The sequence below is a fragment of the Sus scrofa genome, chromosome 3, assembly GCF_054392235.1.
Source record: "Sus scrofa isolate SSC_HxYL_T2T_F1_AM1 chromosome 3, Sscrofa_HxYL_maternal_Yorkshire_Landrace_v2.0, whole genome shotgun sequence".
NCBI classification, from domain to species: domain Eukaryota; kingdom Metazoa; phylum Chordata; class Mammalia; order Artiodactyla; family Suidae; genus Sus; species Sus scrofa.
In genome coordinates this window covers 1,049,780-1,076,424 of record NC_139385.1, presented here as the reverse complement: position 1 = coordinate 1,076,424, position 26,645 = coordinate 1,049,780, and the positions used below count along the sequence as shown (strand labels likewise).

Sequence of the window (26,645 nt, the reverse complement as noted above, 5' to 3'; positions counted from 1 at the left end):
CACAAAGAGCCGACAGATCTAAGGAACAAATTCAGCAACGTAGCGGCATACAAGATCAACAGGCAAAAGCCCGTGGCATTTCTGTACACTCCCAGGGAGCAAGCTGAAAAGGAAATTGAGAAAACTGCATTTACAACAGCATCAAAAAGCATAAAAAGGAGTTCCCGTCGTGGCGCAGTGGTTAACGAATCCGACTAGGAACCATGAGGTTGCGGGTTCGGTCCCTGCCCTTGCTCAGTGGGTTAACGATCCGGCGTTGCCGTGAGCTGTGGTGTAGGTCACAGACGCAGCTCGGATCCCCTGTTGCTGTGGCTGTGGTGTAGGCCGGTGGCTACAGCTCCGATTTGACCCCTAGCCTGGGAACTTCCATATGCCGCGGGAGCGGCCCAAAGAAATAGCAAAAAGACAAAAATAAATAAATAAATAAATAAATAAACAATTTTTAAAAAAAGCATAAAAATACTTCGTAATGAATTTAATCAGGGCGGTAAGAACCGACACAAGGAAATCTGGAAAACATTACTGAGATTAAAGAAAACACCCCATGCTGATGGACTGGGAGACGACAATATTAAAAGGACCCCATTCCCCAAAGTGCCCTGCAGATTCCAGGCAAGTCCTATCAACGTTCCCACAGCCGTTTTTGCAGAAATGGACAAGCTGGTCCTGAAATTCACCTGGAATTGCAAGAGGGGCCCGAATAGCCAAAATAATCTCGAGAAAGAGCAAAGACGGAGGAGTCAAGCTGCAGTGACCAAGCAACGTGGTACCGATGTGAGTTAGACATGCCGACCAGGGAGAGCCCAGAAAAACACCTGTACGTCTGCGGCCAGCTGACCCCCGACAAGCAGGCAGCACCAGCCAAGGAGGGATGGACAGGTTCTTCCACGTGTGCTTCTGGGACAACCGGAGAGCCACACGCAACAAAACGAAGGCGGACCCTACCTCACGCCACGTTCAAAAATTAACTCAATATAAACAGAAAACCTAAACATGACAGCTAACACTAAAATTCTTAGAGAGGAGTTCCCATCGTGGCGCAGTGGTTAACGCATCCGACTAGGAACCATGCGGTTGCGGGTTCGATCCCTGGCCTTGCTCCGTGGGTTAAGGATCCGGCGTTGCCGTGAGCTGTGGTGTAGGTTGCAGACGCGGCTCGGATCCCGCATTGCTGTGGCTGTGGCGTAGGCCTGAGGCTACAGCTCCGATTGGACCCCTAGCCTGGGAACCTCCATATGCCACGGAAGCGGCCCAAGAAATGACAAAAAGATTAAAAAAAATAAAATAAAATAAATAAAAATAAAATTCTTAGAGGAAAAAAAGGCAAATCTTTATGACCTTAGGTTTAGCAATCGTTTCTTAGATATGACACCAAAAACACAAGCAACAAACAAAAACAAAAAATCGATAAATTAGATTCTATCAAATTTTTTTCTTTTATTATTTATTTATTTTTTGCTTTTTTTAGGGCTACACCCATGGCATACAGAGGTTCCCGGGCTAGCGGTCCAGCCGGAGCTACAGCTGCCAGCCTACGCCACAGCCACAGCAACGCCAGAGCTGAGCCTCATCTGCGACCTACACCCCAGCTCACAGCAATGCCAGTCCTTGACCCACTGAAGGAAGCCGGGGATCGAACCCACAACCTCATGGTTCCTAGTCGGATGCGTTTCTGCTGCACCACAATAGGAACTCCTTCCATCAAATTTTAAACCTTCTGTGCATCAAAGGATGCCACCAAGAAAGTGAAATGACACCCAGAGAACAGGAGAAAACACTTGCAAAATATCTGGTAAGGGTCTAGCATCCGGAACACATGCAGAACACAGCAACTCAGGGATAAAAAGACAACCCAATTTTGAACATGAGCAAAGGATCTGAATAGATATTCATTTCTCCAAGTAAGACACACAAAAGGCCAATCAGACATGAAAAGATGCTCAACGTCATTAGAGAAACGTAAATCAAAAGCCCAATGAGATACCACTTTACACCCACTGGTTTGATCACAAAAATAAACACGAAAAGAATGGGCATTAGAAGGATGGGGAGAATCACGCAGGCCGGTGGGAGGTGAACCTGCGGTGCTGGGGAAAACGGTCTGCATTCCAAAATGTTCAACACAGCGTTATCACATCACGTGGCAATTCCGAGTCTAGGTATAGATCCCGGAAGAACTGAAAATAGTCGTTTAAACAAAAACTTGTTCATCCATGTTCGTAATAGCATTATTTACACCAGACCCGAAGGTGGAAATAACCCAAATGTCCATCGGCTGATGAATGGGGAAACAAGACGTCTGTTCATACAATGGAATATTACTCGCCCCAGAAAAGGGAATGAAGCTCTGACACCTGCTACAGATGGACGCAGCATGATGCTGAGGGAAAGGGGCAGGACTCAAAGGCACCAGTGGTCAATCCCATTGATGAGACATGTCCAGAAAAGGCTAGTGCTAATCTGGATTCACTTAAAATCCCAGCAAGACACGTGACGCGACATGCTCTATGATCAGCCTTAAATGCTGTCTGAGCAACGTCTGAGCTCTCACCACAGAAAACAGATGCCTGCAAACAGGGGCTGGAGGTTGAGGGGGTGGGGCAGAGGCAGGGCTGCGGGGGCTTTGACAGGCTTTTCCCTGAAGAGAGCCTGGCCCTGGAGGGTCGGAGCAGAACTTGAACAGAGGGGTTCCCATCATGGCTCAGCGGTTAACCAACTCGACTAGGATCCATGAGGTTGCGGGTTTGATCCCTGGCCTCACTCCATGGGTTAAGGATGCAGCATTGCTGTGAGCTGTGGTGTAGGTCACAGAAACGGCTTGGATCTGGTGTTGCTGTGGCTGTGGTGTAGACCAGCAGCTGCAGCTGCAATTCGACCCCTAGCCTGGGAACCTCCACATACCACGGGTGCGGCCCTAAAAAGCAAAAAATAAAAGAACCTGAACAGAGCCCAGTGTCATAAGCCGGAGCCTATGGCATCTTTTTGTTTCCTAGAAAGAGCCAGAAATAAGATTTTCATGTAAAATCTCTCCAGTTTTTTTTTTTTTTTTTTTTTTTGCTTTTTTTTTTTAGGGTGGCACCCGCGGCATATGGAGGTTCCCAGGCTAGGGGTCAAATCGGAGCTGCAGCCACCGGCCTACACCAGAGCCACAGCAAGGCCAGATCCGAGCCTCATCTGTGACCGACACCACAGCTCATGGCAACACCAGATCCTTAACCCACGGATCGAGGCCAGGGATCAAACCTGCATCCTCATGGTTCCTAGTCAGATTCATTTCCACTGAGCCACGATGGGAACTGCTAAAATCTCTCCAGTTTAAATCTTGACAGCTGAGTCTTCTTTTTTTTAATATTGCATTTTTCAAAGACAAAGCCTGGGCCTGGGCCGCCATCCGGGACCTGTGGTGAAAGGCTGTGGGTCAGTGATGCGCTGGCCCCTGCCTGGCCCTCTCTCCCGCCTGGCCCCGCCCAGACGCCTGGGCCAAAGCCCTCAAGGTCAGAAGGACAGGCCTAATGCCAGGGGCTCAGCGGCCTTGGAGGGCGGCAGCCCGCCTCTCACACCTAATCTCCGACGATGATGAGCAGGCTGGCCCACCCGGGGCCCGCCTGGAGCTGCAGGGGGCCTTCTGCTCTCTGGGCCCTCGGTCTCTGCCCAACGCTGGGCATCAGGGCTGCCCTTTGCCTGCCCAGCCAAGGCTTAGCCCTGAGGCCCGGCAACCCCACCATCCCCCCTGCCCCCCCCGCCCCTCCTCCCCCAGAGCACAGCTCTCCCGCCCCAGATCCAATTACCGGCCCAGGAGGGAACAGTGGGGAGACAGCCAGAGGGCCCCTCCCCTTCCCGGGCATCAGGCCGAGCTCGGCAGCCACCCAGGGGTCCCTGGTCGCTCCTGGGGACTCAGCCCCAGGCTCTGGGGAGAGTACGCGCCCCAGGAGAAGCACCGGACGCGGCCCCAGGCTGAGGAGCTGAAAAGGAGAGGAGACGGACGAGACTCCGCAGCTCAGCCGCAGGTCGGCCTTGAGGACAGAACGCGGCCCCCGCCGTCCGGGCGCCCCCTTCTCCCTCCTGCCCTCAGAGGCCCCCACGCCATCCTCGTCCCTGTGGTCCCATGGCCTCTGGGGCTCTCTCCGCTCTTTCTCCTCCACTTTGTGGCCTGGGGACAGCACGCCACCCCCACCCCGTGGGCAGGAAGGTCCCCTGCTGCTGCCCAAGGCCGACACCCCGACAGTCCTCACACCCGCCTTTCCCACGTGCAGCACGCCCGCACAGCCCCTCAGACCCCCGAGCCCCGCCCCCAAAGCCTCAGGGCAGGTAAAGGGGCCGGACGCCCTCTGGCCCTGAACCTGCCGCCCCACCCGCCTCCTCTCACACAGCCCTCCCCGGCCCCCTGTCACGGGCTGCACTGTGTCCCTTCCAGGTCCCTGTGCTGAAGTCCTAACGGCCAGCACGTCAGCATGCGACGCACGTGGAGACGGGGGTTTTAACAAGAATTAAGGCAAAGTGAGGTCATATGGCTGGACCCTAATCCAGTACATCTGGGGTCCTCGTCAGAGAGGAGAAGGGGACACAGACACACGGCGAGGGCCGCAGGAGGACCAGGAGGAAGCCTGCCCTGCACACACACGGAGGAGAGAGGCCTCGGGGGCCCAGGCCTGCTGACACCGTGGTCTTGGACCTGCAGCCTCAGGGCTGGGAGAAAGTCGGTCTCTGCTGTTGAAGCCACTTGGTCTGCAGTGCTTGTTCGGGAAGCCCCAGGAGGGGACACCCCACCAGAGCCCCAGGACCCCTGCCCTCACGGCCTCCTGGGCCGGCCCCTGACTCCCTGTCTGCGCCACCGGCCCCTGGGCCCCTGGGGTGAGGACCTGAGCTGGCGGCAGACTGAGGAGGGGATCCAGGAGATGGCATCACCAGGGGGTTCCGGGTGTCCCCTCCCTGTGGGGCCTGCACAAGGGGGGCACCCAGCCGGGAGCCCGGAGTCCTAGGCCTGGTCCCTACTCTCCTAAGTCCCTGTGTGGCCTGGTGCAAGCCCCAGCCCCTCGGTGGACTGGGTGCCTCTCGCCAGCAGGTGGACGGTGAGGCTAGGGCTGAGGTCAAGGGCGTGGAGCCCTCCCTCTGCCCCACACCCACTTCACTTCCCAGGCATGGAGCCTGCAGGAGGCTGGTGTATGGGCAGCACCCAGCACCAGGTCATGGGGTCAGAGCGGCTGGGCCTCCTGCCCTGACTCTGGGGCTTGTGCTCTGTCTGCGCTGGGAGGCCTGAGCCTCAAACAAGGCTTCTGTGAGCAAAAGAGACTCATCCGAAAGTTTTGGGGCCAAGGAGGCTTACATCACAGAACCCAGACAGTCCAGAGTTGCCCATCCCTCCAAACCATCCCATTCAGGCGTTTAGTGTTCCCACAGCCCCGGGCCCAGGAAGACCCACCTGCGCTGCATGGACCCAGCATCCCAGCACCTGCCACATGGTCCCAGCATCCCAGCACTTACACTGCAGGGTCCCAGCATCCCAGCACCTGCCACATGAACCCAGTATCCCAGCACCTGTGCCTCAGGTAGCCTCCCTGCTGCCTCACCCCTCTCCTCTTCCAAATTTTCAAATGTTCTCCTCCCCAGAGCCTCCAGAAACTCAAACCACCAATCAGAGGAAAAGAGGGATCGGGCAGTAAGGGACCTGGGAAACGGGCTAAGCAGATGGAAGTCACCACCTGGAGGCCCCCCCGACACCTCACAAAACACACCCTGGACCCTCAGAGGCCCGAGTGTGCAGAGCAAACTTTTACCAGCTCTGGGCGAGGAAAGATTTCTCAAATAAACAAAAGGCACAAATCACAGAGGGAGAGATTGACAAATCCAGCCAGAGGAAAATCAGACAGCCCTATATGAAAAAGCGTTCCACGAACACAGAGACAGGGCAACCAGGAGCAGAGAAGGTACCTGCCACGCGCGTCCCCAATGAGGGATTAAAATCAGAGCACACGGAAGAGCCCTGTCATCGGGAAAGAAGGGCCATCGGGGACTGGCGGGCGTGGGAACAGGGCATCCCAGGAGGGGAAGCCTGGAAGCAGTTCCACCACGGGCAGTTAAAGTCTCAGTGAGATGCCACTTCTGAACCACCAGGTGGGCACAAATTCAAGTCCAACAGAATGGAGTGTGGGGACTTCTGTGGAGCAACCAGAACTCTCCTGGTGGGAGAACAGATGGTGCCAGCATTTTGGAAAACTGTCTGGCAGCTTCTCACAGTGCGGCACACAGCTGCCCAGGACCCAGCGGCTGCATCTGGACCCCGTGAGAGTGAGCGGCTCGCTGGAGCATCGCCTGAGCAAGGGGAGCACCAGCAAGGGCACCCCACGTGTCATGCAGGGAATGAATGAACCACCTTTGCTCGGGAGCCCTGGACCGCGGTTCACAGACCGCGATAGGCAGAAGACCCACCAACACCCCTTCGCCCCAACTGCAATAAGGCTGGGGAGGGTCATGGTGAGTGGAAAAGCGATGCTGGACGGGGCGCCACCAGTGTCCAGTCTGAATGTGGATGCTGCGGGGGCGCCTGGCGTAAACACATGTTGCAAATAGACAGAAACACAGCAGGACTGATCCATGTTGAAGAAAGATCTCAAGTGTCGTGTCTGCCCCGCCTGGGCGGGGGGCTCACAGGCGGGGACCTTGTTACTGTCAGTGCCTCTTGGCCAGGGGAGAGCGCTCCTTACTGTTCCCGGAGCGACGACCCCCCACCCCGGGTCAGCCACAGGCCCAGCCCTTCGGTGTCTCTGCCCAGACACTGAGGAGAGGCCCCCCGACCCGGGCAAGCCCCACCCCACCTCGGACACACTGTCTGCCCTGGAGCTGTCTTCAAGCACACTCAGTGCCCATGGCCACCAGGGCAGGCACCGCACCCCTGCTTTGTCCAGACCCTCCTGGCTCTGGAGGTCCCAGAGCAGCGGCCCCCTGCCCGAGGTCTGGGGAGGGGGGCGCCTGGGGAGGGACGTCCCAGCTGATGCTCATCCAGAGCAAGTCACGCGAGAGTGGCCCTGGAGCCACGCCTCCCCCAGCTGGTCTGTGCGGGGGAGAAAGAAGCAGCAGGCTGGGGCAGAAAGAGGGAGATGGGGGGGTGGCATTTGGGGTATCAGGGTTTGCAAAGTAGAGGAGTCCCTGGCACCTGCTCCACATAAGCCATCACTCTCAGGCAGGGGGAGCCAGCAAAGCAGCCACACCCACAAGAGGGGGACCAGTGGCCAGAGAAGTCTGGATGCAGTTGCTTGGCACGACCCTGCAGAGGAGGGGATGCGCTCCCATTTCACAGGTGAGAAGACGGAGGCCCTGTGAGGCCATGGAGCTCCCACGAGGCCACACGCAGGCTCAGCCCCCCAGGGCTTCCTTCCCATCACCACCTCCACTCAACCCCGGCCCAAAACTCATGCCCCTGAGTGGGGCAACGCTGCGTGTTGGCGGTTTACCTGCCCGGCCCGACTCCCACTCAGCTCCAGCCCCAGCCTCTCCCCAGACCTTCGGACCCTACTGTCCCCCTGAGATCTGCTCAAACCGGACAGAGCTCCGCCTTTCCTGCATCTCACCAGCAGCACCAGCTCTCCCCAGCCGCTTGGGTGTACCCTCTTCCCGCCCCCGCCCCCGGCCCCAGGCCAGGAGCAGGTCCAAGAGCCCCCAACCCCCACCTCCATCCAGCTAGTGGCCCCACCCTGGACTTCCGGTCACCCTGACCTCGAACTCCCATGTTTCCCCCCCCCGCCCCCCGCAATCTGGTGAGGGGTCAGCTCAGTCCTTGAGGCACAGATCCCACCCTCCTCCCATCTGAACCTTCCGCGGCTCCTCCTGTCCTTCCCACCCTGGCCAAGGAGGCTCCCGCATTCAGTTCCCACGTTCCAGCGGCTGCCCAGGCCACGTTTCTGATCCACACAAGCGAGTTTCCACCCCAGGGCCTCTGCATCTGCGGGTGCTGCTGCCTGGAAAGCTCTTCCTCCAGATCCGCCCGTGGCCTGCTCTGGCCCTCCTGGCGGGAGTCACCTCCCGTCACGCACCTCGTGGGCGCACCCGGAACACCTCCCGCTGCCTGGAACCACCTCGTTTCCTGTCTCCCTCCAGCGACCCGCACAACGATGCCCGCCTGGCACACCGCGCAGACTTGGTGAGTGTTATTAGACAATGAGTCGGCTCCACCCGTGAGGCCTCAGTGGAAGCCCGCCGCACCCCCTGGGGAATCGCGGGGCAGGATGGATGACCCGCAGCCCAGACCCTTCAGGAATGAAGTCTGGGTCACCCCACCAGCTTCATTTTAACCCGGTCACCTCTTAAAATCCACTGTCTCCAAATACGTCACATTCCGGGGCCCTGGGCCTTCGGGCTCTGGCATACGAACGTAGAGGGTCGCGGTTCGTGCCACCTGCAGTGAACACCTGGCCGAGCGGGTCTGATCAGAGTCCCTCCCTGTAGGAATTTTCCAGCTGGAGCTGGAGGAGACCAGCGGCTCCAATCTGGTGGCAGACAGTGTAGGAGGCACCCCTCTGGGGCTCTGAGGGGCGAGGCCCCTAGTTGCCCCCGCTCCCAGGGGAGATGCTGCCCTGAAGGAGGAGGCGCTGGGAGTGGGAGAGATGGGGGGGTGCCTGTGGCATCCGAGCCTTCCTTTGGGTATGAAACCCCAGAACGCTGCCTTCCAGGAAATTCCTCTCTTGCCGCAGCAGCCGGCGTGAGCTGTGTTATTTGCAAATAAAGAACCCGGAGGGGCTCAGGGAGCAAACTGTGATAGGAGGAGGGCTGGCCTCTTTGTCCTAAAGGCAGCGTCTAAGCGGCCCCTTGGCTGGAACGATGGAGGGGACTCGGATCCGCTTTGGGGTCTGATCAGCTCCACCTCTGGGGTCTCCCGTCCTTGAGAGGCGTCTGTTTCTCCTGCTGTCAGTGCAGGGGTAGACCAGATGGCGGCTCAGGGCCAAGTCGGACAGTCTCCCATCAGTCTGGCCCATCACACCCCAGGAGACCCGAACTGACCCGTCAGGGACCCAGACCCTGGCACACGGGCTGAGCCAGGAACTCGCCTTTGCCGTGCCAATTTAATCCGACCCCCTGCCTGAGAGCCCCGTTACCACCCGTCAGTGTAAGCAATCCCCCATCCAACCCCACTTCTCCAGCACGGACGGGTGGTGGAACCGCTCAAGTGGATCTAAGACGCCCCTAATTGGATTCCCGACGATTTGGAAACTAACAGGACACGCTCAACTCATCTTTAATTGGTGTGGTGCCACCCGGGCCGCAGCGTGTGGAGAGCCGCGGGGCCAGCGCTGACACCTGCCATCGTCACAGCTGCACAGGCAGCTCTGCAGTGGGGGCCGGTCCCCCCACCCCAAGGAGCCACGGCCCCAGCAGACCCCACCCCACGCACTCCCCAGATGTCTCTGATGGTTGCTGGGTCCGTGGCGGCTCCTGAGGCCTGGGCCCACGGAGACCCCCGCCCTGTGAGGCTGGCCAAATTCTTGGCTGCGGGGGGGTCTCTCCTCTCCCTCAGGACCAGCATTTGCCTCGGCCAGCAGGACGGGGGCTCATGAAGTGCGTGGGGAAAACCAGGCAGAGCGTGGCCCGGCTTTCCTCCATCACGCGGCGCCCTCCCCGCACGCACGCTCTCTGCAGCGCGCAGCTCCTGCCGCTGTTCTCAGCCTCGCCTTCCTCACGTGCACAAGGAAGATTAAACTGCTAGGTCGGCCCTCCCCGCCCCGATCACCACGAGGCCAGGCCCGTGGAAGGACACAGCAGGGCGCGAGGGGTCTGGACCCGCCTCCTCCTCCTCCTTGGGGGTGTCCGGGCTGGCCCCACACGACGGCTAGCTCTGATGGCCAAGCAGGACAGCCTGAGCCGGGGGACAGCCGCGCCCCAGAGTCTGTGAGGGAGCCCAGAGCTGTGACTGAGTTGGGACTCTGCCCTGCAGAACGGGGCTCCCAGGCCGACTGGACCCCCAGGGAAGGCCACCGGCACCCATGGGGAGGCTCCGGCCTGGGTCCACGTGAGCTGCCTGGTGACCCTGCTCTGAACCCGTCTGGTTTGGCTGGCCGGATGCCCACTCACGCCAGGCCCCTCTCTCCTCCCAGGGCCCATTATCCTCTGCTTCTGCCAGCAGCCCCTGCAAGGATCCCGAGACAGGGGCCTGTGCGGGCAGGGGTCCCAGACTGGGCCCATGAGGCAACGGGTCGACCGCCTCCTCCATCTGGCAGTCCTCCCTTCCCCTGGCTCTCAGCCCACGACACCGCTGACCTGCCCAGCAGACGGCAAGGTTCTCAAGACCGGCCCCCGGCCCCTTGGCCGTTCACTCGCTCCCCTCCCACTAGACAGGCCACCACAGCCTCCGCTCTAATGGCCTCGCCCATAGGTGACACCGAAAGGTTCTCTGGCTGGGCCTCTCTGGACCCCGGCCCCCAGATGTCCTGTAGGTGCCTCTAACTCAACGTGCCAGAAGCAAACCCACCGCCTTTCCCTGAAAACCTCTCCTCTTACCCGGTCTCATCGGCGGATCAAGCCAGAACCCCAGACACCGGGGCTAAATCCCACCCTCTCCCAACACCTGCCTGCCGTCTCGTCCCCTCTCTCCCCACTGGGTGGTGGCCCAAGCCTCCCCACCTCCACGGACCCAGCTGACCGGCCATTCTCCTGGCCACAGGGACCCCTTCGGGGGGGGGGCACGTGACCTGATCTCTTCCAAGCTTTCTCTGGCCTTCCTGGGGGTCTTGCTGCTGGGGGACGTGGGCGGGGACTCCCGCCCCAGCTGTGGGAGGGAAAGGCAGGCCCAGGAAGGGCGGGGCTCAGCGAGGGAGGGCGAAAGAAAGTCATCGCGCCCTTGGGTCCAGCCACACCTGAGGCCGGGTTTCCATCACACGCGCCTGACCCGCCTTCCCACCGCATCTTCGTGAGGCTGGCTCTCCTCCCTGACAAGCAGGGGTTCCTCTGCCTCGAGAATCAACCCTCCCCCCGCTGTCTGAACTCCCGGCCACTGAGCTCTTCGCAAGGCACAGACGGGACCCTCTTGCCTTGCTGACCCCGCCCCCCACCCTGAGGGTCCCCACTGCCCACTGCCTCGAAGCCAAACTGTCCCCGCCCCCCCTTCAGGCCAAGGGCTCAGTTGGGAAGGGATGACCTGCAACTCCCCAAGGACACCTGGCTTCGACCGTGCTGTCTCATCTGCCCGGAGCGCTCCTGCCACATCACACATCCCTGGCTTGGCTGAGGCCCAGCCGTTCTTCTGACCACTGAGGACAGCGTGGGTTGCAAGGACCTGGCCTGCACCCCTGTAGCCCCTGGGTGTACCCCAGCAGCGGACTCCTCACCTGCAGCCTAACTCCCTGTGGTTTTTCCCTCTCTGCCTCCGGCCGCACCAGCTGGGGGCGGGAACTGTGCCCACCCCACACCCTCTGTTCCCACGCGTGGCCGCACTGAGCATGCTTGTTGACCAGCCGGGGGCAGTGAGGGGCCCAGCAGCGAGCCGCCCCCTGCCCTGGCTCTGCCATTTCCTGGCGGTGCGCCCTGGGGCAAGTGGCTGACCTTCTCCACACCTGGCTGTTCACCCATAGACCGGAGTAAACACACCTGACCTACCGAATCACTGCATCACGTACTGAGGCAGTGCCTCGAAGGCACCCAGTGCACAGTAAGTGCTCAACAGCATACGGAGTTCCCATCCAGGGATCCCATCAGAGCCGCAGCGTGTGGCCTGAGCCACAGCCGGAGCCTTAACCCACTGTGCCGGGCCAGGGACTGAACCTGCGTCCCGGCACTCCCAAGACGCCACCGATCCTGTTGAGCCACAGCAGGACCTCGACGATTTCGTTAGAGTGTCCCACCCCTGCCTGGCACACAGTAGGTGCTCAACACATGTGAAGATGACGCTGGTGCACCCGCTTCACGGGGCCACTTATCCGGCTGGGTCTCTGGTCTCTCCCGGCAATTGGGGTTCTGGGAGGTCCCAGCCTGCGGCCAGTGCCACCAACTGCCAGGCCAGACCGAGAGGCCACCCTTTGCCTGGCAGAGCCGGGCAGGATGACTCAGCCAAAGGCCCTGGGGTGCTCGGGCTCCCCAGGCAGATGGGGGGTCTCGTTTTGGTGATGAATATGTCATTTCTCATCAGACACCACCTCCCGGTCCTTCCCTGCTCGCGCTGTTCCCAAGTCCTGCCTTTTCTATTTCTGACGCTCTCTGCTATTGGGTCGCTCCAGCTTTTGCCCTTAATGAATCTCATTTTATTCTTCTAATTTACTCAGACAGAGTTGGATGGTTTTCACATCATCTAAATTATTAGCCGTTCTGTCAGCTTAATGGTATCTGCAAGTGTTCAGCCTGTCCTCCGGGTCAGAAATCCACAGGCTTCGTGGAGGCAGCCCCCAGCCAGGGTCCCGGGAGCCCGACCCAGCACCAGCCTCGAGGGTGCCTGTCTGTCCAAATCACCTCTCATGGGAGCCAAGTGGGGGCGAGAGGACAGAGTGCCCGTCCGGCAGGCCTGGCGGGGCGGCGGGAAGGGCGGCGAGAGGAAGAGGCCCAGCCAGGCCCTCTCAAAAGCGATGCTAAAACCATGGACAGAGAGGCCAGGAATAAAAAGACACCCGAGGGGTGAGTGTCTTGGTGGACAGCAGGGGGCGAGGCCCGCGCTCCCGTGCCCAGGAGGCTCCGTCTGTCCTGGCCCAGCAGAGTTCTCGGGGCACGCAGGGTTTCAAGTGCTTAACAGGAATTCATCAGCTTTAACCTGCTAACGTGGATTGAGCACTTAGCAAGGGCCAGACACTGTCTAAAATATGTTACAGAAAATAATACCCTCAAGACCCCCCGTGAAGGCAGGCGCGGTCGTTTGCCCACAGCTGAGACAGAAAACTCACACGTGTGCCCATCGCCCACTCGGAGCACACCGTCCGGGGCCTTCAGAACCCGCCCAGGGCGTGCACCCACCACCAACAAGCCTCTTCAGACCGTTGGCGTCACCCCAAAGGGAAACCCTGCGGCCCTCAGCCACCTGCCAGCCCTGGGAACACTGCTCCCCTTGTCTGTGGACGGGCCCCTCCTGGACGTTCCGCATAAGCGGGATTGCAGGCGCTGGGGCCGTGGGCGCCTTTCGCCGAGCCCCGCGTCTCAGATGCGTCCAAGCCGAAGCCTGGATGAGAGTCTCAGTCCCTTTCTTTGCTGAAAAATACTCCACATGTGAACAGACCCCGTTCCATTATCCGCTCATCTGCGGAGGGCTGGGGCTCTACCCACCTTTTGGTTGTCGTGAACGTTCTGTGCAGTCTGCCTGTGCACACGTCTCCCCTTCTTGTGGCCAGCGACCAAGAAGTGGAATTGCTGGGTCACGTGGTTGTTCTGTGTGTTGTTTGCTTGTTTTGCCTGTTCTAGGGCGGCTCCTATGGCATGTGGAGGTTCCCAGGCTGGGGGTCAAGTCGGAGCTGTAGCTGCCAGCCTACTCCAGAGCCACAGCAACGCAGGATCTGGGCCACGTCTACGACCTACACCCCAGCTCACGGCAACGCCGGATCCTTAACCCACGGAGCGAGGCCAGGGCTCAAACCCGCCACCTCATGGTTCCTAGTCGGATTCGTGAACCACTGCGCCACGACGGGAACTCCGGTTGTTCTGTGTTTAACCATGTGAAATGCTGAGCTGTTTGAAAAGGAATCTACTTAGAAGATGAAAAAAGCAAACCAGAGAGGTTCTTTGGGGCACATGTCTGCGCTGGGTCTGGTCCGTCCCGGGAGACCGGGATTTTTTTCCTCTCGTTCAGTTCTGTGTCCTCGGGCAGCAAAGGGACTTTTCAGGGACGAGTGAGTGAAGGAAGGAACGAGTGAATAAAGGAACGAGGTGACCCAAAGGACTCTGGGAGAAGAGGACACCGAAGCAAGAGGAGAAGTCTTGGCTTTACAGTCCTGAAGCCGAGCTGTGCTCGGGCTACGCCGGAGCCCACCAGAGTCCATGTGTGTCCCGGAGGAGACCCCACACGAGTGGGCCCCGGCCCCTGCGCCCCAAACAGCCCTTTCCTCTCGCCCACCCCCCTTGGAGCCTTGGCTTCACCCTGGGGGACTGGCGCTTGGAACCCCTGCCTTCAGAGTTCCCATCACAGCGCAGCAGAAACGAATCTAACTGGGAACCATGAGGTTGGGGGTTTGATCCCTGGCCTCAGTCCGTGGGTTAAGGATCCAGTGTTGCTGTGAGCTGCGGTGTAGGTTGCAGATGCAGCTCAGATCCCCCGGTGGTGTGGCTGCGGTGTAGGCCGGCGGCTATAGCTCCGATCAGACCCCTAGCCTGGGAGCCTCCATATGCTGCACGTGCGGCCCTAAAAAGAAAAAAAAGAAAAAAGAAAAAAGAACCCCTGCCTTTACCGAAGTCCCCTCCCCCAGTCTCTCCCCGGAACAACATTCTCACCAGAGCAGCGCTCCCTCCACACGGTCGGTCGGAAAGGCTGAAACGGCCTGCTCGACGGGCACAGGAACAAAACCACCTGGGACGCAGGCCCGGGCCCAGCGCGGCCCCGCCCGAGGCTGCCGGCTGGGGAGCCTAGAGGGGCTTCGTGGGGGGTCGACGTGCCGGGGAGGCGTCGGAGCAGGGGCGGGGTGGGGGGTGCGCCCGGCCTGCCGGTGGGCCCTCCGCATCTCCCGGGGTGGGAAGCGCCCACGCAGGCCAGGCTGCCCCTCCTGCATCCAGAGGCCGCGGGCCACGTGACCTCCGCCCAGCCCCGCCCCTCTGCTCTCGGCGGGCCCCCGCAGCCTGTCTTTCCCGTAAACGATCTTCTGCTCCCCCAGAACTTTCCCCATCAGGAGGTGGGGTCATGGATGTCCCCTCCTGCAAGCTCGACAGGCCTCTGTGAGGCCTCGAGGGACAGGGTCCGGCCCAGAGACACTAACTGTCAGCTCGGGCAGCCGCAACGAACGCCTCAGAGCGGGCGGCTCAGACACCAGAGCCGGACCCCCTCGGTTCTGGAAGCTGAAGGTCCAGGTGCCGGCCGGACTGCTTGCTCCCGAGGCCTCGCCTGGCCTGCAGGTGGCCGTCTCCTCCCTGCGCCCCCTGCGTGTCTCGGCCCTAATCTCCTTCTTCCTGGAACACCTGTCGCACCGGATTAGGGCCCCTCACATGCCCTCATTCTGCCCTCGTCATCTCCCCAAAGCCTGTCTCCAGGCCAGTCCCCCTCGGAGCGCCTGGGGGTTGGAACTCCAGCAGGAGTTCAGAGGGGACCCTGTTCCCGCTCCCAGCAAGCGCCATCTGGCTTCTGAGGCTAGGATCCCTGTCCCCCGAGCACACGGCCACGGAGAGCCCCCCGGCCAGCCCCGCGAGGGTGCCGTCTGCCTTCCATGGGACTGGCTCTGCGCCGGGCACACCCACAGAGGCTCCTAGAACAGTCCCAGCAGGCGGGGGTCACCAGCAGTGCCAGTCTGCAGAGGAGAAAAGGGAGGCTCGAGAGGGGAGGTCACGTGCTCACGCTCGTGAAGGGTTCAGACGAGTTGGAGCCACACAGGTCCTGACCACTCTTGGCCAAGCACTTAACCATGCTGCTTCGGCCTGAGCCATCAGCCCCATTCGAGGCCTCCCCTGGCCCCACCCAACAGGCTGGTTCCACACCTGGGCAGGTACAGGGCCAGCAGCCCATAAGCAGCCCCATGAGTTACAGAAGGTACAAAACAGCACAGCCCCAGGCCGTGGGTTGTCCCCTGCCGGGGGGCGGGGGAGGGGCCCTGAGGGGCTAGGGGCCTTTCCAGGGGTGGAGGTGGGTCCCCAGGTGGTTGGAGAATCCTGGCGGCAGGATGGGAGCTGGAGCCAGGCCTCAGGGCCAGACCCCAGCATGCGCCCCTCTCCCCGTGGGACCCTCTGGGTCTATGTAGCTGGGAAGGCAGGTGACACAGGTGGGCTCTGGGCTGCGCGCCCACCCCGCCTCTCTCTGCCTTTGCTCCACGGTTTGCTCCGCTCCCCGCAGGGCCTCCCCAGCCCCATCTCCCCTCCCTCTGCAGACAGACACCGGATTTCCAGACCCTGGGGAATACAGCTGCCCCACAGCCAGCTGCTGTCCCAACTCCCGATCTGATTGGTCTAGCTCAAGTCTGGTGACCAGCCCTGGTCCAATCATCAGGGCCCAGGGAGGGCAGGGGCTGGGGGGGCACAGCTGGGCCACCACGGGCTGCTGGGTTCACCCTAAGACCAGCAGCCTGTCCGTGCCTTTGGACGAGACCCAGTGCTACAGCGGCTGTCTTTCCTGCTCCGCCCCCAAGGGCGATGGCACAGAGCCTCCTGGACACCGCCTGGGGCCAGCGGCCCCTGGAAGGTCACGGTGACTGCCATCTTCGGCCGTCTGGCTGGAGCTGCGGTGTCCAGGAGCAGGAAAGCGATAGGAATCCTGCCCGGTCGGCCAGCGAAAGAAGCATTGTGTTTGGTTCCGAGGGCCGGACTCTGGGGATGCCGGCGGTCCAGACCATCCCCAGGGACAGGCCGGGAGGACCTGCGGCAGCGCAGGGACACGTGGTCAAGGAATTGGAGGTGGTCAGCAGAAGAGGAGGATGAGCTGGCCACCTTCAGACGCCGGAAGGGCAGGAGGAGGAGCAAGCAGGATGTCTGCATCTTCAGAGGGCAGAACTCAACCAGCAAAAGCAGGTTTCGCCCAGTGCCCGCGAGCCCTGCTCCCCGCCAGCCCGACCGGCAGCAGACGGGGCTGCCCAGAGGTAGTGAGCGCTCCGTCGCTGGTGGTATTCAAACAGCACGGGACAGCTGTGGGTCAGGGACAGGGTACCAGGTGAGCGGCTGGCCCCCCGCTGCCGCAGGCGCTCCCCCTCTGATGGCTGCCGTCAGGGCGGCTCTGGGGTGACAGCATCTCTTTCTCCGTGAAACGAACCCGCCCGCCTCATCATTCCTGTCAGCTTGAGTCCCACAGTAACAGCTGTTAAGAAATCACATGTGTACCTTCTCAGGAGCTCTCTTGAACTTGGAGTGCAAATTAACTTCATGTGCTCTGAAATATAAAAGGTCACTTCTCCCACAAATTACAAGCTGGGAGCCGCCTGCCAAGCTCGTGAGCACATCCGGTTCCGCGGGGACGTCGGGGGAGGTCGGGCATCCACGCTGCTGCCACACTCACGAGGGCGGCTCTGCGTCCTCTCTCAAGGCCATCGGCCCCGGTCACAACGTCCTCCCAGGCTGCGGCCTCTTCCTCCCCGAGAGCCCTTTCCTACCAGCCTGCCGGCACCTCCTGGGGGCTCCCGAGGGACTGAAAACCCACCCGTGGCACGCAGAGCCAGACCCCCGCCCGGCCCATCTTCGTGGCTGCCTCCCACAGGCCGGGCGTGGCCCAGGGGGCTTCGGCCTCCCCACCCTTCCCGTGGCCCAGGCCCAGACGGAGGCTGCCAAAGCCCCTGGATGCCCAGCAGCCCCTCCCCCCCTCCCTGCCCACCCCCCGTCACCAGCACCAGCAGTCCCCTTACTGCACCACATCCACAGTCCTCGCCCCCGCACGGCGGCAGGACTCGGGCATCACTGCCAGGCCTGGCCCTTGACATGCTAAATAGGAGTCAAGGGAACTGAGCAAACGTTTCGATTCGTGGACCGGGTTCCCAACTTTTGGCCTTGCTATGAGCTCTGCGGCCCAGAGTGTCGCGCCAGCGTGCGTGCGTGCGTGCGAGGGGGGCCTGAGGGGCTGCTCGGCGTGGTGGGAACCCCCAGGGTGAAGTGGTGAGCCCGGGGCCTGGGGCCTTGTGGTCGAGCATCTGAGCTCGGAGGTTTCGGGGTCCGCCTCCGTGGGCCCCAGGGCTGACATCCTAAAGAGGTGAGCGTGAATGAAGAGGTGAGGCAGCGTCGCCGCCGAGTGCCCCATCCAGGCTGTGGGGAGGTGGGCCCAGGGTGGGGCACGGGCGCCTTTAGAGGGTTTGGGGGAGACCAGGAACCGCGGGGAGAACAGCACGCCTCTGGGAAGAGGAGTCCTGTGTCCTCAGCCAGCTCCCGGTCACAGGTGGCAGGGAGCTGGGTCCCCCAGCCAGTGTCCATGGCAGCTAGGTGGCCAGGGAGAGGCAGTCGCTCAAAGGTCAGGTCATTCCCAATAGAAACTTCGGCCTGGTGCCGGGGGGCGGGGGTACCCACAAGCTCTCTAGCACCACCAAACTGACCTTAATTCCAAATCCCCATTACTTGCTCTTAGGGTTAGGGTTCGCCTTAGGGTTAGGTTTAGCCTTAGGGTTCGCCTTCGGGTTAGGGTTAGGCTTAGCCTTAGGGTTAGGGTTAGGCTTAGGGTTAGGCTTAGGGTTCGCCTTGGGGTCAGGGTTCGCCTTAGGGTTAGGATTCGCCTTGGGGTTAGGGTTCGCCTTGGGGTTAGGGTTCGCCTTGGGGTTAGGGTTAGGCCAAGATGGAAGATGGAGTCGCACCTCCTTCTACTGACCAGACTGGGAGTGGCCATCAGTGGAGGTCGTGGGAGTCAGCCGAGGTCACAGCCTGGCCGGTCCTCATCCGGGGATGGGACGTAGCAGAGATCAAGTCCTGTCTAAAGGCAGGTGGGAGGAAGCCGGGCATATAGTCTGCCCGGGTCCGTGGAAAGGCGGAGCTGTCAGAGAGCAAGGCTCAGACCCTGGAACATCTCCCACGTCCCTCAGGCCAGCACTGTGGTTCTAGTCCCCTGAGCTGATCCGAACCCCTGACCGAGGGAGGAGGAGGCTGCTGCTATGGCTGTGTCACCATCACTGCCATCGCCATTGCCAAAGCCACCACCACCACCTCCGTCAGCACCCTCAACACCCTCACCACGGGTATCAGCAGCAACGTCAGCAGCACCACCACCACCTCCATCACCACCCTCACCCTCACCTCCATCAGCACCACCCTCACCACCCTCCCCTCCATCGTCATCCCCGTCCCCGTCCCCGTTGTCACCTCCATCCCCGTCCCCGTCCCCGTCGTCACCTCCATCGTCGTCCCCGTTCCCGTCCCCGTCGTCGCCGTCACTGCCACCATCATTATCAACTCCCTCTTCCTAGGCCTGCGCGAAGCTGCTTCCTTCCAGAACTCTCTCTCCACCTTCGCCTGGAGAGACCTCGTCCGTCATTAGGTCAAAGCCGGGAGAGCTCTGCGCGGACCTTTCCCCCGAGGACCCCCACTCCTGCGGGTGCTGGCTGCCCGCAGCCCCCATCCCAGCCCCGCGTGCACGAGCCTGGAGCCTCTTGTCCCCCAAGTCGGCGGCAAGCCCCTGAGGACAGCCCGGCCCACCCTCACGCTCCCATCCCTCCCGGGTCCGTGCGCGCATCCACACGTCAGCAGTCAGACCCTAACCACCCCTCGGGCCGTGCTCCTGCTGGGCCGGGGAGGGCCCCTCAGAGTTCAGGCCTTGCCCACAAGGACTGTGCCATCCAGAGATAGTGGCTGAGGGCCCGAGGTCACACAGCGCCCCAGAGGCCCCCCCAGAATGGCTGGCAAGGCGTGCTCACCACAGAGGCAGTGCCACGGCTAGTGCCCTGTGGCTCTGACTCCCATCCTCCCCAAACAGCCTCTCGCCCGGGGCCTGGGTGTCCACAGCCTTCCCAGCATCACTCTAGAGCCACCCGTCCTGATCGCCACTCCCAGAACCGCACCATCCACCCCCGCAAACCTGACAAACAGCGCCAGTCTCTGCCAGGGCGGCAGGACCATCGTCAGAGCTCCCTTGGAACCCTCGTCTCCTATGGGAGACCCTCAGCCTCGGCCTCGGCTCACCAGATGGATGGCACTCGAGTCTTGCCACCGACCCTGACAGCAGCAGCGCCCTCCCCCTGCCCTCTGCTGAGTCGGGATTAACCAGGGCCGTCCTCTCCGCCCTGGCGCAGACGCTGCTTCCTACACGTCCTTCCGGGAGGCCCGCGGGCCAGGCCCTGCTACTTCTCCTTGCAAGTTAATGACGGGTCCTGGATATATACTTGTGTTTGGGGCACGTGGCCAGTGCACGGCCGTCCTCAAGCACCTGCCAAGCCCTGGAGGCCTGGACAAGCTCGGTTTTCTGAACCTTGAGCCGTGGGGGGCTCCACACGCTGTGCACACACAGGCCCAGACGCTGGGCCCCCCGGCTCCCTGCAACACACCTGCTCTTTGCATCCGGCACCCACCGAACCAGCCTGGGCCGACAGCCCGCCACTCAGCTGCCCGCTTTCCAAGATCTCTTATCCGACACAACCAAGGGCTCCCACGGAGAGAGAAACCAGAGCACATAATGGATCCGGAGAATCTTCAGTCTTAGTTCAAACTTTCAGCTGAAGGGGACTTTACACCAGAGAGCAAGCCTGGCCAGGCAGCAGTGAGCCAGAAGCTTCTCTCGGATTTGGGGGGATCCCGGTGGAGAGGGGTCCCAGAGGTCATGTAGGGGTCTGCGGGTGCTCGCCCACGGTCCTGGAGCCTCTCCTCCTCGAACCTCCCCCTGCCCCCGCCCGGGATACGGGAGAGGCAAAGGGGCGTGGCCTTCAAGGTCAAACGGTTTCCAGGCAGGAGGCACAGAGGCCCCAGCACAGAGCCGCCTCCATCCCTGTACGGCCAGGGGGACCTGGGCCAGCTGCGCCCCAGGGACAGAGCTGCCGCCTGGAGCCCCCTGCACCCCACTAACCCGTCCTGCCTTCTGCCCACAGGCCTGCTTTCCCCATGTCCAGGCTGCCCCGTGAACGGTCCCCTTGGGAGGCGCACAGGATTGGGGACCTGGGGCTGCAGGCACCCCCTCCGGAAGCTTCCCGTAACCAGGGCTGGGCTTCCCCAGCTGACTCGGAGGGGAATGCGTGGCCTCGAGGCGTTTAGAGATTAGGAAGCTTTCTTTAATTTTCGTGATCAGTGTTTGCAAGGCCTTTGGAGCTGAAAGTCCCTCAGTCCCCACTGTGTGACTTCACTAATGGAATAATAATCTGCAGAGTGGGTTATAAACGCAGGGCAACCCCTCGGGGTCTGCTGGGAAGCGGAGAGCTGCTTCCTGGCGAGGGATGAGACAGCGTCATCCGGGCAGAGGCTTGTCTGTCCTCACGTCCCCCGGGACCCAGGCCTGTCTGGGCCGTGTCCCTGATGAGGAGCTTCCACGGGAGGGGCCCCTGCACCTGCCTTCCCCCCCCCCCCCCGGCCCCCTGACCCAGGACACACAGCTGCTCAGGGACCAGCCTGCTCCCTTCTCGCCTGGGTCACCCCTCCGCTCCAGCCCCACCACCTGCATCCTCCGGCCTTTACCCTGCTGCCTGGGCGGCTCCCCCACCCCCGGGGCCTGCTCCCCTCCCCCTGCCCCAGCTCGCAGAGACGTCTTGGGGCCCCCAACCCAAGCCAGTGCCCTGGCTACGCCCCCACGAGGCTCAGCCCTCCGCACGCGCCCCCACGAGGCTCAGCCCTCCGCACGCGCGAGTGCACACCTGCTGTTCCTCGTTTGTTCTCGCTCCTGCTCAGCGGAGGCACTTGTGGTCTCGTCACCGCTGGATCCCCGAGCCCAGCACGGCTCCCTACCTGTGCTGCTGTCCTCAAGGACCATGGCTGCTGGAGGGAGGGAGGAGGGGAGGGAGGGAGGAGGGACCAGAGAGCACTCCTGGCCTGGGGCTCAGGCCGCTCTCTTTGGGGGGCTCTGGTCCCTGTCAGGAAGGCGGGTCCCCAGGGGAGTAAAGGGAAGTGCTTCTGGGCTCGGGGTCGGTGACCACTCAGGAGAGGCCCTGCTGTCCAGGCCTCTGGAGGGCTGGCAGCCGGCCTGGCAAGGAGACTGGGCCCCTCTCCTGGCGACCTCGCTGCGCAGCCTCTGCCAGGCCAGGAGAGCCACCCCAGGCCAGGGGCTCAGACGGGCTGCCAGCCTGGTGCTCCTGTCCCCTGTGCCCGGACACGGAGCGGCTCACTGCGCCCTGCGTCCCTCCCTACCTCCTGCTTTGCCTGCGCCGAGCGGCTGCTGGGCCGCCATCCCAGGGGCACAGGGCACTCTGTGCCCTGCTCCCCATCCCCGCGTCTCCTCCTCCCAACCAAACGGGACTCGCAGAGGCCTGGGTTCTAACGCTCCTCGCTCATTACCACCCAGGAGACCCAGGGCCGGCCACATGCCTTCTCAAGCCTTGGTTCTCTGGGGACGAAATGGGGTCCACAGGGGTGTGCAGCCTCAGTCCCCAACAAGATCAGACCACCAGGGCACATGGGGAGGGCCTGGCACCGGGGAGGGGCTGGAAAATGTTGGTCAAACCTGACGAACCTTTCTAGTCCACGGTGCCTGCAGAGGATGGGCAGACAGACAGACCAGGCTGCCTTCCTTCCAGCCCAGAGCGTGGCCGGAGCCCGCCGTTCCCAGCCGAGTCCTACAGACGGCGCCGGGAAGCCGCCATCCTTCCCGCCACGTGGCCACATGCCTCCTCCAGAAGCGAGAGGCAGGGGAGGACGAGACATTTGAGAAGCTGGCAAGTTGCAAGGTAGCGAGCGGATTTCTGAGAACCCCAGGTGCAGCTTAACCTACAAATGAAAAATTATGGTGATGAGAGAGAAGGCATATTTGATGAGGCTGCCTCAGGGGAGTCGGAACTTGGCTGACAAGCAAGGAAAAGGCAGGCTGGGTGGGAGGCGGGATGGGGAGCCCGGGGGGGAGGATGTGGGTGGGAGTGACATCGAAGGTGCCCTCGCAAGGGCCACGGCAGGACAGCGCTGCCAGGCCGTGGCCACGAGGGCAGTCGGGCCCGCCTGGGGTCGGCCTGGCAGGCTCAGTCCGGCCTCACGATCATGTGATCAGAGGCACCGAGCACCTGCTGGAGGCTCCCGGTGCTGTTTCCTCCGGTCCCCAGCCCCGCACGGCTGCACCAGCCAGCTGGGATGTTGGGGTCACTGTGGCCACTGTGGCTCTTCCCCTAAGGGGCATCCCCCCCCTGGGGTCTGGACCAGGCTCAGGCCGCTTTGACCACTGGAATGGGGTGGGAGTTGTGACACGGCCCAAGTTGACCTGAGAAGCCCCTGGAAGGCTGCCCCGAGGGCCCTGTCCAGTTAGATCAAGCCTCCCGAGGGCAGGGGCCCAGGAGAAGAGCCGGCCAACACCAGGGCCTCGAGAGGGAGGGTGGCCGCCGCAGCTGGGTGGGCCCCGCCACGGCAGAGGGAACCCCCCAGCCAGCCCACAGCTCCCAGCAGTGACTGCCGGCCTCCCACTCGGACGCAGCCCCGCCGATCCCAAGCCGCCGTCCTGCACCCAGCCCTTCTCTGCTGGGAACCCCAGCCTTGCCCCGGCCTCCTGGATCCACATCCCCTCTCATCCCCTGTAAACTCCTGTCCTGCCAGGGTGACCAGGCTAGTGTCCCTGTCTTCTAAGGGAGGACAGCTGAGAGTCCAGGTCTCAAAGCTCCTGCATGGCAGAGCCCCGACTCACACCCTGGCCGCTTTGCCTGCTTCTGAAGCTTCCTCTGAAAGCACCTCCCCGCTGCTGGGCCTGAGGATCATGGGGCCGCCCCTCCAGAAGCCTCCGTCCTCTGCTGTTACCGCCGGGGCCGCTTCTGCCTCCCAGCCGTCCTCCCAGGCCCAGCCTGGTTTCTCCTACACCCCCGGACACTGGGTCCCCCACCTCCCCTTCCATCCTCCATCTGCCATCTCTGCTGCTGTCTCCTGATGGCACAAGCACCAACATGTCCCCGCAACCTCTCTGCGCAGCACACAGCGGGGCATGCAGGCGATGTGCAAATACGCCCTGCCCGGAGGGGCTCAGGCCTGGTGGCACGCGTGAGGTCCTGGAGGCACGGACACCGACGCCCGACGCGGGCCCGGACTCAGCTGGAGAAAACAAGCGTCGGCTCCGTGGCTTGGGTGCTTTGGGCTCTGACCCAGACAAGACTCTGAGCCTCAGTTTCTCCATCTGTGACAGGAGGACCGTGAGACATCGCGGGGCTGGAGGAGGCGATGGGCACGTGGGTGTTGACCAGCACCCGGCGGGGTGGCGGAGTGATACGGGCGCGGCAGCCCACCCACCGGGGAGCAGCCAGAGGGAAGACGGGTGTCGCCCGCCTGGGGGTGGTGGCTGCCTTTGAGACCCTTCCGGGGTGGGGGTGTGGGAGCAGTCAGCCAAACTCACTTGGGACTGGTCATGGGCAGGATTGCAGGCGGGCAGCGCAGAGGCAGGGGAAGAACACGGTCCCTGCTCCTCGGTGCAGGGCCCACCCCGAGCGGAGCTGCCCCGGAGCCCCCAAGGCTGGCACGCCCTCTCCAGGCAGGAGGGGGCCTCCGGTGCTCAGAGAAGGGGGGGCCGCCATAATGAAGACCTCACGCACTGCCAACGACACTTAGCAAATCCGGGCACAAATAAATAACCCAGGTCCAATTGAATCAACCTTCAACTGATCAGCACAGCTAAACAAATTATACCGAGGCCCCAACGAGATTAAAAGGCCGGGGCGGGCGCAGGCTGGGATCATTTGGCGGGAGGGTTCATGGGGTTTAATGAGTTTAAGGCAAATCCCCCGGTGTTCATTTCTGTTTTCAGGCCACTCTGCTCCTGGAGTGCAGGCTTTCGGGGGCCATGGCCCTGGGGGCTGCCAAGGGAGACCAGACACAGGGGGAGAGAAGCGGGCAGAGGACAGGATGGGGAGTGGGCACGGGCGCATCCTTGTGCAGGAGGAAGGTGCAGGGGCTGGGCCAGACCACCTGCTGGAGATGGAGCCAAGGAGCCTGGCAAGAGTTGGCAGCAGCCCCCCACCCCCAGCATCTCCGCCCACAGGCTGGCATCCAGACCCGAGGCCCTGGGAAGACCCGCTCTGCCAACCTCCTCAGAGTGAGCTCCCCCAGCCAAGAGGGGGAGAGTAGGAGAAGCTGTCCCCCCCACCCCCCGGCCACCGCTGCCATGGGCCGGAGGCCATGCCAGGCCAGTGTGACAACCGTGGTAACAGCCAGAGATGCCAGAGGCCAGCCTCAAGCGCTGCGAGGCCAGCTGTCTTCCCATGACCGCGACACTGCCACCTCATGGCACGCGTAGGAGGGAAAGGCTGTGGCCTTTGCTCCCCCAGCTGACAGGTGCGCCAGTGCTGGCTGGAGGCAGGAGCTGGGGAGCGGAGCCTCAAAGGGGCGCAGAGCTCGCCTGCAGAGCCGTGGCCTGACATCAGGTAGGCTGCTGGCGGCGGCCGACTGACCATGCGGGCGGGTCCAGCACAGCCATCATCACCTTGATGAATTAAAAAGCGCCCCCGCCTGTGCCCCCACCCTCACAGGTCTGATCTCTGCCATGCTGGAGAGTCGCCAACAGCCAGCCGCATGCCAAGAGCCAGGAGGGGCTCCGACAGGGCCCTGCTCCCTGCCAGCATCTAGCGGGAGGATGGACGCGGGGTGCAGCAGAGCAAAGCCTCCTCCAGTGCAGCGCCCTGGGGTCCTGGCACCACAGCCTCGCCCCAGGTGCCCCGCAGTGCCCGGGACGTGGTGTGGGGCCACCATGCCCTTCATGAGGGGCCGATACAAAGCACCGGGAAACAAAGGAGACGACGGAGTGTTCATTCCCAAGGGAGCTGGCGAGTCGGGCAGAGGACAGCGGGAGGACGAGTGCCTCCCATAAGAAGGGCAGAGACGGGTGCACAGAGAAGCATGGTGCTCTGCCCACTACCCACCCGTGTGCACACACGCACACACGTGTACACGCAGGTGCACACACTCACACTCATATGCATGCACGCACAGCTCACCCTCGACACCCCTGCCAGCACACGCCGTGTGTTTCTGTTCCGACGACATTTTGGAAAAGGCCGTAACGGGGCAGAGAACAGACCAGGGGTCCCAGGGCCAGAGGTCAGGAGGGAACGGCGGCCAGGGCACTGCGCTCACCGCCACCTCTCACACGCGTTTGTCAGAACTCACAACTGCACACCAATTGCATCTACTGTACGTGAGCCATGCCTGGATGTTTTCAAGTTATAAAAATAGAAACCCAGCCTGGCCAGGAGCTCTGCCGTCTCCTCAGCTCAGCTCCCCACACACAGCTGCTGAGGCCTTTGCGCTCCATTGCACCCCAACCCCCGGTCCTGGCCAAGGGCCTGGGCTGCACCCCACAAAGGGCGGGGAGAACGCCCAGGCGGTGCCCAACACCTCAGCGGCCCCTTCAGCAAGTCTGGGAGAGGGCAGTCCTCCCACAGGGGCCTGGCGCTCTGACCAGGGCCAAGGAGATTGGAATCTGGGTTCTGATCTTGTTTCCCTTTTCTCTGTGGCTAACAGGAAGCTCAAAGCTAAACCTGAGGCCCAAGCATAGGGACTGTGGGGGACACAGAAGCCAGCATGCACCCACTGTTTCATCACGGCCTCGACAGCCTGGTCCAGCTTACACTTCCTTGAATGCTCACGCTGCGGTGTGAGGTACCGTCCTGCTCCCTGTGAGAGCCCCACAGACTCCGGCTAGGTGAGCCCTGGACCTCCCGCTACCCCTGCTCTGTAGCGCAGGGTCTAACCCTCAGGACAAGCTCAACTTGTAGCTCAGGGTTTGCCCTCAAGACAAGCTCAGCAGGTACCTGTAACCTAAATTCAGAGGTGACAGCTTTGAAGAACAGACCTTTGTCATTGGGTGACTCTTTGGATGTGGGAGAGGAGAGACACAGATAAGAAAGCGGGGGTGGAGAGGGAGAGAGACAGAGATGGAGGTGCGGGCAGGGGAGAGAGACGGAGGCAAGAACAGGCCCCCGGCCTCCTGGGCAGCAGGGACCAGCCCTGCCCAAGGGCAGGTGGGGGAGGAGGAGGAGGCCCTCTCCCCACCGCAG

General features: G+C 62.0%; 1 long non-coding RNA gene and 1 other non-coding gene across 12 annotated transcripts in view; both read right to left on the bottom strand.

Moving 5' to 3' along the window:
- LOC106507351 (uncharacterized) overlaps positions 1–26,645 on the bottom strand; it is a 58,653-nt gene that overhangs the window by 22,496 nt on the left and 9,512 nt on the right. For 7 of the 11 annotated variants that reach the window (XR_014840018.1, XR_014840014.1, XR_014840017.1 and 4 more), the window contains exons 2-3: positions 22,142–22,395; positions 21,330–21,450 (exon numbers count right to left, since the gene is read on the bottom strand). This is a non-coding gene — a long non-coding RNA (uncharacterized LOC106507351). Of the gene's footprint in view, positions 1–13,227; positions 14,297–14,385; positions 14,406–21,329; positions 21,451–22,141; positions 22,396–26,645 lie in introns of those variants that run through there. The other 4 variants (XR_014840010.1, XR_014840015.1, XR_014840020.1 and 1 more) reach the window with 2 other exon arrangements.
- MIR9817 (microRNA mir-9817) lies at positions 25,582–25,652 on the bottom strand. The gene has a single exon (NR_128502.1). It is a non-coding gene; the product is annotated as a microRNA mir-9817 (primary transcript).